This window comes from Apium graveolens, chromosome 3 (genome assembly GCF_009905375.1).
Source record: "Apium graveolens cultivar Ventura chromosome 3, ASM990537v1, whole genome shotgun sequence".
Classification (NCBI taxonomy): domain Eukaryota; kingdom Viridiplantae; phylum Streptophyta; class Magnoliopsida; order Apiales; family Apiaceae; genus Apium; species Apium graveolens.
In genome coordinates, this window is record NC_133649.1 from 267,293,293 (window position 1) to 267,308,089 (window position 14,797).

A 14,797-nucleotide genomic window follows, 5' to 3' on the forward strand; every position below is an offset into this window, starting at 1 on the left:
AGGTACGAGTTACTCGGAATATGTAACTAATTAACGAATTATTATTCATATTATTCGATTATTTTTAATCCTTATTTATTAATTATTTACCTAATTATTAATTAATTACCTAATTATTAACTAATTAGATAACTAATAAATAATTAAATAGATAACTAATTTCAAATTTCTAAATTAATAAAATAATTCAGAAATTATTAATAATACTTTTCAGAATTTAAATCTAATTTTTATTTACTTTTTAGAATTATTAAAAACTGATTTTTACTTTAATAAATATAAATAAATAATTAAAATCCAGAAACATAATTCTGGAACTGATTTTTGGTTTTATTGGATCAAACCCCGGGTCGAAACCGGGTTGGAAACCGAGTCGAACCCGGGTCTTCAAGAACACGGCCAGGCTGCCCAGAATCCGGCAATGGTGACCGGTTCCGACGAGTTTTCCGACGAGCAATTCCCAGCTTTCAGGCCATCGTTTCTGCAAGGTTCTTGTCCCGTTCGACTCCACGTGACTGCAGCAACACAACCCCGTTGTCCTCTTTCGTCTCCGTTGCACAGGTTGTCTTCTCCGGCCAAGAACAGAGCATCGGCCGGCGAGCTCCGTCACGAACTCCGGCGGCTTCGATTTGGCACAACCACGAACCATTTGAATCGATTCTTTGCAGGTTTTCATTCAAAATCACTCGAGAAACACACCCATGCCAACAACCTCGCCTAATAACTCCGGGAACAATTTCTCCGGCCAAATCAAACAATTTTCCGGCCAAATACTAAACTCACAGATTCTTACATGAAAAATTACAAATATATATCAAAATAAAGCTTATTAGTTCTACAATCAAACCCCTATAATCAAAATAATCTCAGATTCATACAAAATCAAAAACGAACTAAAATAAAATTGTATAAACTTGAAACTAAGAACTAACACTTAGAACAATCGTTTGTTCAAATAAATAACATAAATCGATTGTAACCAAGTACAGGAAACTATACCAAGCATCAAAATCAACCCAGAACCCCAGAATCAAAAACCCCCAATTTCAGTTCATGAACCCTAAAATATGAATTAAAATCTAAGCATCAAAACATGAAATTGATGGTATGAACAGAAAGTAGAGATCAAGAGCTTTGTTTTGGTTACTCACATGATCAAAACGGGTAACAGAATCACTCTCAAATCTGTAGTTTAATTCCCTGGTTGTTCTTCACCCCCACTTTCTAATTTTTTTATTTTCTGATTTTTAACAATTAATTAATGAATAATTAATAATAAAATAGGTATTTATACTAATGAAAATAATACCCCTAAATAAAATTAAGGGTCTAATTATACATCTAATAAAAATTTGGCCCCAATTTTTATAATTTTTGGGTATTAATAATGAATTTTTAAATATCCAATAAATACAAAATTAATGTCAAAAATTCCCAAAAATTGTGAATATTACAAAAATGCAAAGAAAAATAATATATGATAATTTCATGATCATATAAAAATAAAAATGTGATTTTTGTGGGGCTTTTGGTACCCGAAGGGGTCCGGAAAAGTCGTTTTTCGCGAAAAATGTAAATTTGTAAAACGTTTAGGGGTTCAGAATAGCGATATGGGATATGGCATTTTGGCAAAATAGGGCCAATGATTTTGTTTGAAATACGGGCTTTTAAAACATAGTTTTGAGCTGTACAGGTTTTGATATAATATATTATAACTGATGATAAAATGCTCAATAAATATCCAAAACACGTTTGGATCAAAACAGCCAACACATAGCACATATCAGTTAGGGTTTAACGACTTAACACATTTAACCACATAATATACATAATTTATCATTATTATAATATAATACAAGCGTAATTCCTCGGTCATTACAGTTGCTCACCCTTGCTTTCTTCTTTCATCACACAACAACAGATAGCCAAGATGAACATGACCAAGCTCCCAATTCGTGAGCGGATAGGAAACGTTCCACAGTTTCCTGTAGGCGCTGATGCCGTTGTAGCTGAGGTAGGAACTACCAATAGGCTAGGCTTTCAACTTTTGTTGTACCAAACTTATGTATATTTATAAATTGTAATAATGGCAAGGAAATGTAAATTTATTCAGAAACCCTTTTGAGGTATAATGACTTATAATTGTGGAATAAAATGACTTGTGTTATTTTTGGTATTCATCTCTGAGACTATAACTTGTGGGTGTGTGTGTATATTGTGGGGTCACAGTACGCAGTAGTTGGTTGACTGTTAAGATTAAGTATTGATAAGGGAAATGGAACTCGTGACAACCCGAATCCCCGACCCCGAATCTGGGGGTGTTACAGCGAGAGCTAGGGGTTCAAGTTGAGAAAGCTGAGCTAGTAGGCTTCTTTTGGAATAATTTAAGTCTGTAAAAGTTTGTAATAAAGTTTAATACTCAGTTTGAGTTTGAATGGTTGTGATTTGAACGATATGTAATATAAGTAGATGTGTGGCTTGTATGCATACTTTAACCTGTTGCGATCCGCGGTAGTTGATAAATAGGGTCACTGCATATTATTGTTATTTTTATTATTGTTATAAGCAGGTTATAAATAAGATGTGTGTGTGTGTGTGTGTGTGGACCCCAAACTTCTGACCCGAGTTTGGAGGGCGCCACAATAACCTTTGTCACAGATTTGACTAACACTCAGCAGATTGTGTTTAAGTCCTGAGACTAGAGTTACTTCTTTAATGATGACATTCCCAAGATTGATATTGCCATATCCCAGTGCTTTTCCAATGTTGCCATCTCCATAAGAAACTTGGACCTATTTTCTCCACAAAGTCTGATAACAGGGCTTTATTTCCAGTCATATGTCCTGAGCATCCACTGTCCAGAACTAGGATGTTTTTCCTGTTGCCCTGCAATCACAAAGACCACTAATGATTAGTTTTAAGGACCCAGACTTGTTTGGATCCTTTGGCCTTATTAAGTTTGTTAACATTTACAGCGAATTTAGCATCAGAGTTTATGTTAACATTTTTTATCAGCAATTACACTATCAGACTTTGTATCAGAACTTACACTAGAAGGAACAATGCTAACTTTCTTTAAAGAAGGTTTTATTTGATAATAATCCTAGTACAAACTATGATATTCCTTACAAGTATAAATGGAATGTCATAAAGTACCACAATGAAAACAAGGATTTTGTGGCCTATATCTAACAGACTGACTCTTAACTCCTGACTTTGAAGGTAATGAGTTTATGTTCTTATTCTTCCTGTAAAAAGAAGCCAGATGGTTAGAACTTCCACAGTTATGACATGTTTTTCTAGGAGCATTAGGAACAGGCTTATAATCATTGCTTTTATTTACACCTTCCTTTCCATTCCTATTTTTCCTAGGTGACTTTACCTTGTTTACATTCTTAACTTCTTTCAGCTTATGCTTAAACTGCTTCTTTATCATTAAGCCTACATTTACTTCAGTTGTCTTTTCCTGTTTTAGTTTGTCAGAAGTTAATTCTCTTTAACTTCTGATTTCTCAGTATCAGACTTTACAGCTACAAACTTAACAGGTTTTAGCTTTGGCTTTTGTTTAACAACTATAGGCTTAATTTCTACAGTTCCTTTATCATTCTTATCATCTCCATAACCTAAGCCCTCTTTCCAGTTTCCACTACTTAACAAATTCTGAGTTGTTCTGCCAGAGTTAGTCCAAGTCCTGATAATCTCTCTTTCCTTTTCTAACTCAATTTTTATAGATTCATTCATTTTAAGTACTTCATCCCTAACATAGAAGGCATCATATCTATCTTTCTGAGTTTGATGGAACATGACTAACTCTTTTTCTAAATAATCATTCCTCTTTTTACAAGCAAGATTTTCAGAAGTTAATCTTTCACATGTTAAAGTTTGATCTCTATAACTAATGAACATGGTTTTAAGATATCTTCTCAACTCATTAATATCATCAGTATGAAAGGCATAAGTAGTTTGAGGTACCTTTAACTCAGCAGCTTCAGAACTGCTATCAGCATTTGCCATATCAACATTTGCCATCAAGGCATAGTTCTCCTCACTTTCAGAATCTGAAGTGTCTGTCCAGCTTTTCTTCTTTGTGACAAGAGCCTTGCCTTTGTCACTCTTCACTTTCTTACAATCAGGAGATATGTGGCCTTTCTCACCACAGTTGTAGCATTTGACATTTGTGTAATCTCCTCTGTCAGACTTCCCCCTTTGCCTTCAGATTTTCTGAAACTCTTCTTATCAGAACTTGCACCTTTGCTGGAAAACCTCTTTCCCTTTCTGAATTTCCTGTATGCAATCCTTGTGATTCCTTTCACCATAAGAGCACACAATGTAATAACCCCAATTTTTGGAAATTTTTTGAAACCCTTATGAATAGTGTTTTTGCTGAATGAGAAAACTTTTCATGCCACACTAGGTAGGGGTTCTTTTATGGATATTCTGAGATTTTATTGGCACTCTATATGACATATAAGTGTATGTAAAGATCGTCAGAATCCAATTACGAACACTTTGATTTTTCTCGGAAATCCACTAGATACGGAAAGAATTGAGTATAAGGTAACAGGATAAAAGGATTAAAATTAAAGGATTATAAGAGAGGATCATAAAAGGAATATAGTATTGAGAAAGGTTAAGGAAACCCAAGTAATAAGATCCCGGGTATGATCCCTCAAACGATTAACGAAAACGAAAGTTAAGCGAACCGTATAACAGATCAGCGGTCATTAAGCAAACAATTAGGAAGTTAATCAAGGAGGTTAGGGATGATGAGGTCATCCAACCAATAAGAAAGGGCAAGTAAGGGATGATGACATCATAAGCATGACATAAACATGACATAAGGGGAAGGAGATGTGGTTGATTTAAAACCACACAAAGTCAAGGTTAGAAAGGTAATTACCCAAAAAAAACAAAAAACAACCAAGCTAGCCAAAACAAATCAAAGCAAACACAAAAAATTATATCATTCCTTCAACATTGCTCTCGGCTTTTTCTTCTTTTCAAAGGAAGAAAAATCAAAAATCAAGTTCCAAGCATTGTTAAATCACAAGGTAATTATCTAAGGTTCCTTCTACATAGATATGGATATCCTATAAGTTTAAGCTTCTAATTCCTTCACAATCTCTTCCAATAAATCAAGGAAGAAGATGGTGAATAGTAACCTTCAAGAAATAACTTTGGTTTTCTTGATTTTTTATGAAAGTTCAAGGTAGCTTAAGCATAGATCAAGGCTTCCATGGGTATTCCAAAGATCTTTCATTGATTAAAAGCTTCAAGGAAGGTATAACATCTCCAAACCCTAGCTTTACTTTGTATATTAGGATGATTTTGATAGTTATGGTAAAGTAGCTTGATGCTTGTTGGTTTAGAGTTTGGGTTGGAATGGTAGTGAATTGAAGGTTGAAATCTTATGGTTTGGTTAAAGGACTTAAGTATAGTTTAAATTCAAGTTTAAGAATAAGTATAAATTTTTAATGTTGAGTTGATTGGGGCTGTTATGATGTAGTGAGGATGGATTTTGGTTGTATGGATGGATTGGGATTGATTGGTGGTTGAATTGGAATGGTATAAAATTGGGAAATCGCGTAAACATAGCCGTCGTAATGTCCGATTTACTTTAGACTGCTTTTGTTCATAACATTAGGACCCGAGAACTCCCTGCTAGGTTTTGACCATTTCCATGTTTAGATAGTTCATGTTACGAGCTTCGTTTTGATATGTGGTTCGTTCGATTCCGATGTACGGTTTAGGAGAAACGGCCATTTTAAGTAACGACGTTTCGCGACCGAACCATTACTCCTCGCCTTACTTTGAAACCTTGGTTAAGGATCTTAAAGGACTAATTGGGGTATGAAACAATTATGTTAAGTGTATTAGGCAGTTGGTAAGGTACTCGCGAAAGAATCGCCTTAAAACCCTTAATGGTTAATTTATTAAAAATGGTGGAGCCGAGAGTACTTGAGCGACTTAAGTGAATCGTTAAGCACGAAAGCGAACGTTAGGACTCTAAATGGTTAAAGTCTAGTTTCTTAAGCGACCGGGGTTTAATTCTGACTTATGTTGTTGTTCATAGGTTATCGGACCCACTCTAAGCTTAAGCCTATCCGGGAGCACTCAGACAAGTTTTCTACCCGTATAACTGTTGTTGTGATGTGCATGTGTTTATGCATGATCTTGCGATAAATGCATATTTGTTATTAGCAAATTCTTGCGATATATTGTAGCATGTGATATGGTATATATGCATGCCTTTTTCATATTCTTGATATCTAATTGTTGATTAAAATGCTTATAGTTGCATAATACCTATGCTAGAGATAAGTAGTAGTTGCGTATACCCTTAGTATAGGGGACCCAAAGGTAAACATTTTCTAAACCGGGAGTCGATGTTCCCGAGTATAATATATATATATATATATATAATAGTTTCAAAACTATTATTCGAATAAGGTTTATTCGATAACTTTATTTTATTAATGAATATTATTTGAATATTCATTAGGGCTTATGACTCCGTTTATTTTATTAATGAATATTATTTTGAATATTCATTCGAGGACTTATGACTCCGATTATTTATAATATTCTTTATTTTTTAAAGAATAATGTGTCATAATCAAACTTACTTTTGATTATTCAAATAAAGATTACTTTCGTATAAGTATCTTTGGTTATTTAATATCATTTCAAGTATAAGTTTTACAACTTCTACTTCAATTATTTTTATAAAGATTATTCTTTATGGGAATATTATTTAAATAATAATATTCAGATATTTTCTAATATATGGGACTGATTTATTTTATAAATCAGCATTACTCCAAACATTCTTAAAAATGTTTTCGAGTCTTCAAAATGATTTTAAAAGTTAGAGCGGATCCCAAAACTCATTTTTTATTTAAGATCTCCTTTCGAAGGGGATTTAAATACTCGCTCAAAACCTGAGGGATCCGGCTCTGTGGTGTTTTTATATTCGCAACAAGGTTGCTGTTTGATAAAAGTTTTGATTACTTACCCAACACTCGGGAAGTAAAATTCTTGGAACAAGTTAATCCATTAACAGGCATCGCCTGGGAAATATCGGTGAGTTTCCTTTCCAACTAGATACGACTTCTTGGTGGAGCCGTATCAACAAGTTTCTACTTGGGGAAAGGGGGACGAGCTTTACGTTTCAGAGTCATGGATTTCATCTGAACTAGGAGTGGCGTAAGTGGTCGAGTGGCGCCGGCCCAGCCTTATTATATTGGCCCAAATGGCCTGGAAGTTCCGCTAAGACGGTCCATTCCTTAGGAGTCCAGTGTTCGGTTGACAAGTAAATCCGACAGGTTCTCCTCTACATGTAGAAAATGGTGGGGTTGCACTACTACGACTGATCATCGTAAGTGGTCTTCCTGGCGCGGCAAACTCCCGTAATGAGTTCATCATCCAATTGGATATTTCTGCAACACTACCCAGAGCACTTCGATAGAAAGGCTACGGTTGGGCGATTGTTGAGTGTTGGCAGGGTCAAGTTTTCAAAATGATGTTTGCATCAAATGAAGTATCTCGTAACTTCATTTTATTTTGATGATATTTTAAAGATTGATCTATACAAGTTTGTCTTGTAGCTTAATCTATGGATGAACTATTTACTTGAACGGTGGTAGTTCAAGTAGTATTCGGAAAAGATATAAGTATATTGGAGTATCTTGTAACTTCATCTTTTAAACTTATATCTAGTAAATGATTATCTTATGCATGTCAAAGATTTTCAGAAAAACGTTGAGACAAGGTTAGATATATGAGATCACCTTGCAACGATATTTTTATACAGTTATAAACTGGAACTCTGTGTATTATACATGTCAGAGGATTCAAAGATTTGAAAAGTATATATGTATATATATACTGAATATTTTGCGACTTCATCGCATTAAGATATCAAACTTGGTTCATTTCTTTTGACCAAGACTTTCATGAGTACTATGAGAAGCTCATATATTGTTAATCATTATACATATTATTTTGGTGGGCTTGTGCTCACCCTTGCTTTCTTCTTTCATCACACAACATCAGATAGACAAGATGAACAGGACCAAGCTCCCAATTCGCGAGCGGATAGGAAACGTTCCGCAGTTTCCTATAGGCGTTGATGTCGCTGTAGCTGAGGTAGGAACTACCAATAGGCTAGGCTTTCAACTTTTGATGTACCAGATTATGTATATTTATGAATTGTAATAATGGCAAAGAAATGTAAATTTATTCAGAAACCCTTTTAAGGTGTATTGGCATATAATTGTGGAATAAAATGACTTGTGTTATTTTTGGATATTCATCTCTGAGACTATAACTTGTGGTGTGTGTGTTTATTGTGGGGTCACAGTACAGAGTAGTTGATTTTTATTAAGATTGGGTGTTATTAAGGGAAATGGAACTCGTGACAACCCGGATCCCCGACCCCGGATTTGGGGGTGTTACAGAAATGGTATCAGAGCTAAGCGTTATAAACCTCAGAGATGATGTGACGTTAAGATAATAAGTTCACTAAGATAATAAGAACTCTTGCCAAGTTCATAGTCGGGCTACCTAACGTAGTACTGACAGTTAAAACCCTTATGGGAACCCTTATAAATATCGTGATAGAAGCGTAGTTCGTTATCGTATATGGTAGCGGGACTCCGAACCCTGAGGTTGAGGAGCAACAACGCGATGATGTTTTATTACTTATTGGAGATCAGATGTGGATCCGATAGAGCGTCCTAACGCGGACCGGATGATGTTCATATTGAGGATGTAGCGGTTGAGGATGTTGTCCTAGAAGGGATTTTGCTGAGGAGGATCCCGTGAGGATCCTGACAAGAATGAATAAAGGACCACTGAGGAATTGATGACCATGGTTAGGGCAACTACCAGAGGTAGGATTGGCCGGTCACTACCGAGGTTCGTTCAAGTTTGTAAAGATAGTAGCCCCTTTAACGCGGCTTACTCGTAAGACTGAGAAGTTCGAATGGACAGAGAAATGCGAGAACACTTTTAAGAACTGAAGCAAAGATTGGTGACGGCCCCTATGTTGGCATTGCCGGATGGAAAAGAGATTTTGTGATTGTAGTGACGCTTCGCATAAGGAATTAGGGTGCTTCTATACAGCACACAAGGTAATCGCGTACGCGTCAAGACAATTAAGGGAATATAAAATTCGATATCCCCCCCATGAGCTTGGGCTCGTGGCAATAGTTTTGCCCTAAAGATTGGAGGCACTACTTGTATGGAGAGAAGTGCGAGATTTACCAAGCCATAAGTGCTCTAGTACATTTTCACGCAGAAAGAGCTCAACATACGCCAGAGAGGCGGTTAGAGCTAATCAAGAATTATGATTGGGAGATTCTTTATCATTCGGGGAAAGCCAATGTGGTGGCTGATGCCCTTAGTAAAAAGGAGAGACTCAAGATAATAATGTCTTTGGGAGAGTTTATAAGAGATTTTGAGAAAATGGAAATAGAAGTGAAGGTAACCGGAGCCGGTACCGAAAAGCTGTTTGAGATTGCAATACAGCCAATTATTGGAAAAGAACATATTGTGCCAGAAAAAGTGATGAATGAAGGCAGAGAGCCAACAAATAGATAAGAGATTAATACCGAGAAAGATGATAAGGGAATAATGAGGTATTCCTACAGAATTTGGGTTCCAAATGTTCAAGAGCTTAAAGATGAAATCTTAGATGAAAGCTAGTTTGAGGAATAAGATTTAGAGCAAACCCTGAACGTGATAGTCAGGGAGGTCGCCATCAAGATAGAAGGACCATAACATAATGAGTGGAAAATGAGGATTTTAACGTATAAGATAACCCCAAGTATGGGAGAGGATGAAATTTCATACTAAGGAAACAGAAAGTCGAGTAAGGAAAGGAGACCCGAGACGGTACTCCTATACGGAATTCATGGACCTGTCTAACAGAACTTAGACTTTATCCCCAACCACCACCTTGAGGAAACAATGCGGTGGAAATTCTTTCAGGACCTTTAAGTCGCTAAGCTCTCAGAGTTCCAAGGAACAGGTTGACCCAGTCGAGGCAAGAGCCTGGCTAAAGGAAATAGAGGAATCATTTGAGATTCTAAATGATTGACGAATCACAAAAGACTGTTTTTGTCACTTACCCTCCTAAGAGAGAGGCCACCCGCTGGTGAAAGGCCAAGGAAGGCACGGAGCAAGAGATTATAATAAACTGATTAAGTTCAGTCAATTGTTTTCAGGAAAGTACTTCCCAAGGTTATGGAGATAGTGTAAAAGCTTTAGAGCCAGAACAAAGGCGACGAGTATGATGAATTATGAATCTAAGTTGTAAAAGTTGTCAAGATTCGTTCTGAGGACACGAATCCAGAATGACGGGATGTTTGAAATCAATGCTTATGTTGGGTTCATGAAATAATGATAAGAGAAAGGAAAATAAAAAAACTGAAGTGGAAAGGAATATAAAGGCAATAGAGTTTGAGGAATGATAAGGGAGTTGGGTATGAGGAAACCCTAAAGACTCGTAGCAATAGAAATAGAAAAGTATGTAATCGTCAGGATGAGGGTGATTCACCATGAGTTAAATTGATGGTTGAAGGATAAGAGATACATATATTTTATCCCCTGTAAGTTGGGAGGATTCGAGGAAACCTTGAGATAGTTCGAAGGATAAATAATGAGACGCGGATAGACTGAGGAGACAAGGAAGTAAGAAATTAGGAAAATTGGATGAAGGAAGTGACCTTCAAGAATGTGAAGTGTAAGACCGGTGGCTTGATACCCAGAAAGGGAGACGCCAGGTATGAAAGATATCCCAACATTGAGGTGACTGTTGAGATAAACAACAAAAGTAAATAAGGAATTATTAAGAAGAGTTCACGTTGAACACGACCAATATCTTCCAGAACATCCTTGTTATCGTTACCAAATTAGGCAAGAAAAGCGGATAACCGTTGTTATCTTTTGGAGGCCATATTGATTGACCTCATTTTGAATACAGATGTTATTGTGAAATTAGGCATATACTATCGAGGTGGGAATGATTGAATAACACCCTTATCAGGGATATATGACTTGATTTATCCATGGAAGGATGCATGTACCTTTTAAAGGTGGAATTAAGGATAGAACATCGGTAACTTAAAATCCTAGGGGAATGCATAAAGGTTGGCATTTCACCCTTAATAGGGATAGTATGAGTTTTGACAGTATGAATTGGAAAGGATTAAGGTAATAACAACCTTTAAGAATCAGTGGAGAATTTTTCAGAAGTATATAGACAATGATTCTGGTATTAATAAATGGTATCTTGATATGCCCTGTATCTAGGGAATACAGGAGATTCAAGGATAACCTTAGAGGTTTTACAAGGAGAAAGGTAATATTCAAAATTCTCAAGAATAGAAATGTTGATAAAGGAAATATGACGTAATTATAATGATGCCAAGTGGGGCACGTGTTAAACCACGAGAAAGTATGGATCGAACCAGTAATGGTCGAAATTGTTCAGGGCAATTAGGACTTAAGATAAAAGATGTTCTAAGTATGATTGAGAGTCAGTCGTGACAGTGATTAACCTCTAAAGACTGAGGCAATAACTTATGGAAAAATGGTGATATTTTTTTTACTCATCAGATTTTAAGGAAAACATCTTCACATAAGCTGTGATTGAAATGAGGTAGAAAATTTATTTGGAGGTGGTTAAAATGACATTGACTGTAAGGAAATTTTACTATCAGGAAAGGCCAAAGAGGTGGCCGACACTTTAAAGGTAAGAGGATAATTATAGGCGCTTGTGCCAAAGGAATACAGTGATGATGGTTAAAGCTATGAAGGTTGTATTATGGTTTGGAAGATTGACATTCCTTCTGATGACTGTGCAATACCCAACCGTAATAGTAGTTGGTAAAGGTTTAATTCGTGTAATCGCCATGAGCGGGCTATCTATCTTAGAAGGTACTATCTTGAGATAATCCAGGACCATGTTTCAAAAAGGACTAAACGAACCTTGAGTTAAGTCTTCTATTGAAGGCATATGATTAAGAATGGTATTAACCTGCTATCGTTGCTTTGATTGAAACTCTTCTGCAATTTTATCTACTTCATGTCATGAAGTACGTCAGGATCTGGAGTGTTCTTCATGAATCATGATGGTGATTATGTTAACTCCTTAGAAGATTTGATACGACATGTATGGACTCCGTATGGTTAGATATTAAGATTTCATGGAAAGTGAATGACGACAGTAGGTCAGTGGTGGACCATAGTAATGCAGCAATGATTCTGCGAGTAATGAGCTGATTACAACCGTGAGAGTTGTATTGGAATGGATGTTGAGATTGAGTACCACTAATCGGGTCGTGGTAGTGTATAAGTTATCATTGATAGACTAATTAAGTAGAGTATCTACCTATTGAATATTTATTCCCTCTTATGAAAAGAGTCGTATTACTATATGAGGAAGGTTGCGGTGCAAGCATAGAATTCTAGTAACGATGATGTCTAGAATGAGATCCCAGATTCGATTTTCGATATCGAGGGAGTTTCAAAGGTGATTGTGTATAAGCTCGAGGAAGAGCATGGGTCCATAGAATGATGGACGGAATAGCAAAATATTTAGGCATGTGAAATACGATGCTATAATACTTGATGTTGATATAAATACATATATGTTTTGTTCTCCTATGACAAACCTCTATAGTTCAGAGGTAGATTCCAAGCCAGATATTTTATGGCAATATTTTTTTTACAATTCAATTCTCTTCAGTTCGTTCTTTTCTCTTCTTTTCATTTCATGTAAGCTGAGAAGAACAACCCTTCCAGAAGGGGAGGTATTGCCGAATGACTATCTATCTGTGTGATAGAAGCCTAGTAGGATACCATCTGTTGTTTAATTGCTTGTCAAGTACTAAAGGCTGGCCACCTTCTGTACTAACTATGCAATAAAAGTGTTCATGATCATAGTGATCTCTCAATAAATTCTTTTACTTCTATAGATATCGCTTTCAAAGATGAAGCAGCTGAAAGAAGTATTGTGGGGTATTCGAATGGAAACACATTCGTGATACTAAGGTTGACGTGGTTATTAAAAGGTTATAGAACGCTAACGAGCAAAAGTATAACCAGTATATATTAGGACGGAAGATAGTAACGATTACGAACTGGAAAAGAATGGGTATTGAGAAGCAAAAGCTATGCTAGAAGCTATAATGAGAGTCTGTGCAATAGACTTGAAAGAATTTGGAATGATCACTTAACACGGATTGAGTTTTCTTACGACGATGATGATATGACAGTGTTGAGATCGCCTTAGAGGAACAAAAATGTCGATCTCCCTTATGTTAGGATGAAGTTGTAGAGCGCAAGATGCTCGGACCCAGTGGTCCAAAGGACCAAGGATATAATAGATCTAATCAGAGGACGGCTGGTAGTAGCCCAAGATGGACATGAAGTATGTTGATTTGACACGAAAGGACAAGGAGGAAGTAGGGGACCTAGTGTTGTTATAGGTATCCCTTGGAAAGGAAGGATGAGGTTCGGAAAGAAAGGAAAGCTAAGTCCACAATTGTTGGACCCTTGGATATATTAAGACGTATTGGGAAGTTAGCATATGAGCTAGCCCTACCCCCGAACATGTAGCAAGTCATAACGTGTTCACGTATCAATGTTAAGGAAGTGTAATTCGGATGCCAGATAAATAGGGGCATATGAGCGCATAGACATGCAACCCGACGTAACCTATATGGAGCAACCAGGAAGGGTTATAGAGTAAAAGGAACAAGTGCTTAGGAGAAGGGTTATCAAACTAGGCAGAGTTTGGTGGTAGGACCACAATGTGGGAAAATTTACTCGAGAGTTAGAAAGTGCAATGCTAAGAGAGTATCCCTATTCATTTCTATCTGATTCCGGGACGGAATCCTTTTAAGGAGGGGAGACTGTAATAACCCCAATTTTTGGAAATTTTTGAAACCCTTATGAATAGTGTTTTTGCTGAATGAGAAAACTTTTCATGCCACACTAGTAGGGGTTCTTTATGGATATTCTGAGATTTATTGTACTCTATATGATATAAGTGTATGTAAAGATCGTCAGAATCCAATTCCGAACACTTTGATTTTTCCCGGAAATCCACTAGATACGGAAAGAATTGAGTATAAGGTAACAGGATAAAAAGGATTTAAATTAAAGGATTATAAGAGAGGATCATAAAATATAATGTATTGAGAAAGGTTAAGGAAACCCAAGTAATAAGATCCCGGGTATGATCCCTCAAACGATAAACGAAAAAAGTTAAGCGAACCGTATAACAGATCAGCGGTCATTAGGCAAACAATTAGGAAGTTAATCAAGGAGGTTAGGGATGATGAGGTCATCCAACCAATAAGAAGAGGGCAAGTAAGGGATGATGACATATAAGCATGACATAAGGGGAAGGAGATGTGGTTGATTTAAAACCACACAAAGTCAAGGTTAGAAAGGTAATTACCCAAAAACAAAAAAAACAACCAAGCTAGCCAAAACAAATCAAAGCAAACACAAAATTATTCATTCTTCAACATTGCTCTCGGCTTTTCTTCTTTTCAAAGGAAGAAAAATCAAAAATCAAGTTCCAAGCATTGTTAAATCACAAGGTAATTATCTAAGGTTCCTTGTACATAGATATGGATATCCTATAAGTTTAAGCTTCTAATTCCTTCACAATCTCTTCCAATAAATCAAGGAAGAAGATGGTGAATAGTAACCTTCAAGAAATAACTTTGGTTTTCTTGATTTTTTATGAAAGTTCAAGGTAGCTTAAGCATAGAGTCAA